Raw genomic sequence first — 3,015 nt, forward strand, 5'->3', positions numbered from 1 at the left:
GTCGGCATTGTGCATTTTGTATTTAATTCCGATGCAATTTCTGTGTTTCATCGTCAATGAGAAGGTCCAAGGGATACAGTAAACCTGAAGTGAAGCATTGGAAACGATAACTAGCGTCACAGGAATGGTTCAAAACATAGACTGTAAGAAGAGTCGGTCTTCTTGTACTTAAGTCGGCATTGTGCCTTTTGTATTTAATTCCGATGCAATTTCTGTGTTTCATCGTCAATAAGAAGGTCCAAGGGATACACTAAACCTGAAGTGAAGCATCGGAATCTATAACTAGTGTCACAGGAATGGTTCAAAACATAATCAGTAAGAACAGTGAGTCTTCTTGCCCTTAAGTCGGCATTGTGCCTTTTGTATTTAATTCCGTTGCAATTTCTGTGTTTCATCGTCAATAAGAAGGTCCAAGGGATACAGTAAACCTGGAGTGTAGCATCGGAATTTATAACTATCGTCACAGGAATGGTACAAATCATAGACAGTAGGAAGAGTCAGCCTTCTTGTACTGAAGTCGGCATTGTGCTTTTTGTATATAATTCCGATGCAATTTCTGTGTTTCATCAACAAAAACAAGGTCAGAGGGATACAGTAAACCTGAAGTGAAGCATCGGAATCCAAAACTAGTGTCACAGTAATGGTTCAAAACATAGACAGTAGGTATAGTCAGTCTTCTTGTACTTAAGTCGATATTGTGCCTTTTGTATTTAATTTCGATGCAATTTCTGTGTTTCATCGTCAATAAGAAGGTCCAAGGTATAGAGTAAACCTGAAGTGAAGCATCGCAATCTATAACTAGTGTCACAGGAATGGTTCAAAACATAGACAGTAAGGAGAGTCAGTCTTCTTGTACTTATGTCGGCATTGTGCCTTTTGCATTTAATTCCGATGCAATTTCTGTGTTTCATCGTCAATAAGAAGGTCTAAGGGATACAGTAAACCTAAAGTGAAGCACCGGAATCTATAACTACTGACACAGGAATGGTTCAAGACATAGACAGTAAGAAGAGTCAGCCTTCATGTACTTAAGTCGGTATTGAGCATTTTGTATTTAATTCTGATGCAATTTCTGTGTTTCATCGTCAATAAGAAGGTCCATGGGATACAGCAAACCTGAAGTGAAGCATCAGAATCTATAACTAGTGTCACAGGAATGGTTCAAAGCATAGACAGTAAGAAGTATCAGTCTTCTTGTACTTAAGTCGGAATTGTGCCTTTTGTATTTAATTCCGATGCAATTTCTGTGTTTCATCGTATATAAGAAGGTCAGAGGGGTACCGTAAACCTGAAGTGAAGCATCGGACTCTATAACTAGAGTCACAGGAATGGTTCAAAACATAGACAGTAAGAAGCGTCATTCTTCTTGAACTAAAGTCGGCATTGTGCCTTTTGTATTTAATTCCGATGCAATTTCTGTGTTTCATCGTCAATAAAAAGTTCAGAGGGATACAGTAAACCTGAAGTGAAGCACCGGAATCTATAACTTGTGTCACAGGAATGGTTCAAAACATAGACTGTAAGAAGAGTCAGTCTTCTTGTACTTTAGTCGGCATTGTGCCTTTTGTAGTTAATTCCGATGCAATTTCAGTGTTTCATCGTCAATAAGTAGGTCCAAGGGATACAGTAAACCTGTAGTGAAGCATCGGAATCTATAACTAGTGTCACTGGAATGGTTCAAATCATAAACAGTAAGAAGAGTCAGTCTTCTTGCAATTAAGTCGGCATTGTTCCTTTTCTATTTAATTCCGATGCAATATCTGTGTTTCATCGTCAATAAGAAGGTCCAAGGGAAACAGCAAACCTGAAGTGATGCATCGGAATCATTAAGTAGTGTCACAGGAATTGTTCAAAACATTGTCAGTAAGAAGCGTCAGTCTTCTTGTACTTAAGTCGGCATTGTGACTTTTCTATTTCATTCTGATGCAATTCCTGTGTTTCATCGTCAATAAGAAGGTCCAAGGGAAACAGTAAACCTCGAGTGACACACCGGAATCTATAACTATAGTCACAGTAATGGTTCAAAACATAGACAGTAAGAAGAGTCAGTCGTCTTGTACTTAATTCTGCATTGTGCCTTTTGTATTTAATTCCGATTCAATTTCTGTGTTTCATCGTCAATAAGAACGTCCAAGGGATACAGTAAACCTGAAGTGAAGCATCGGAAATTATAACTAGTGTCACAGGAACGGTTCAAAACATAGTCAGTAAGAAGAGTCAGTCTTCCTCTACTTAAGTTATCATTGTGCATTTTCTATTTAATTCTGATGCAATTTCTGTGATTCATCGTCAATAAGAAGGTCAGAGGGATACAGTAAACCTGGAGTGAAGCATCGGAATCTATAACTAGGGTCACAGGAGTGGTTCAAATCATAGACAGTAAGAAGAGTCAGACTTCTCTTACTTAAGTCAGCATTGTGCCTTTTGTATTTAATTCCGATGCAATTTCTGTGTTTCATCGTCAATAAGAATGTCCAAGGGATGCAGTAAACCTGGAGTGATGCATCGGAGTGTATAACTTGTGTCACAGGAATGGTTCAAAAGTAGACAGTAAGAAGAGTCAGTCTCCTTGTACTTCATTCGGCATTGTGCCTTTTCTATTTAATTCCGGTGGAATTTCTGTGTTTCATCGTCACTAAGAAGGTCAGAGGGATACAGTCATCCTGAAGTTAAGCATCGGAATCTATAACTAGTGTCACAGGAATGGTTCAAAGCATAGTCAGTAAGAAGAGTTAGTCTTCTTGTAGTTTGTCGGCATTGTGCCTTTCGTATTTAATTCCGATGCAATGTCTGTGTTTCACCGGCAATAAGAAGGTCAAAGGGATACAGTAAACCTGAAGTGAAGCATCGTAATCTTCAACTAGTGTCACAGGAATGGTTCAAATCATAGACAGTAAGAGGAGTCAGTCATCTTGTACTTAAGTCGGCATTGTGCCTTTTCTAACTAATTCCGATGCAATTTCTGTGTTTCATCGTCAATAAGAAGGTCAGAGGGATACAGTAAACCTGAAGTGG

This window comes from Schistocerca piceifrons, unplaced genomic scaffold (genome assembly GCF_021461385.2).
Source record: "Schistocerca piceifrons isolate TAMUIC-IGC-003096 unplaced genomic scaffold, iqSchPice1.1 HiC_scaffold_1544, whole genome shotgun sequence".
Taxonomy (NCBI): Eukaryota; Metazoa; Arthropoda; class Insecta; order Orthoptera; family Acrididae; genus Schistocerca; species Schistocerca piceifrons.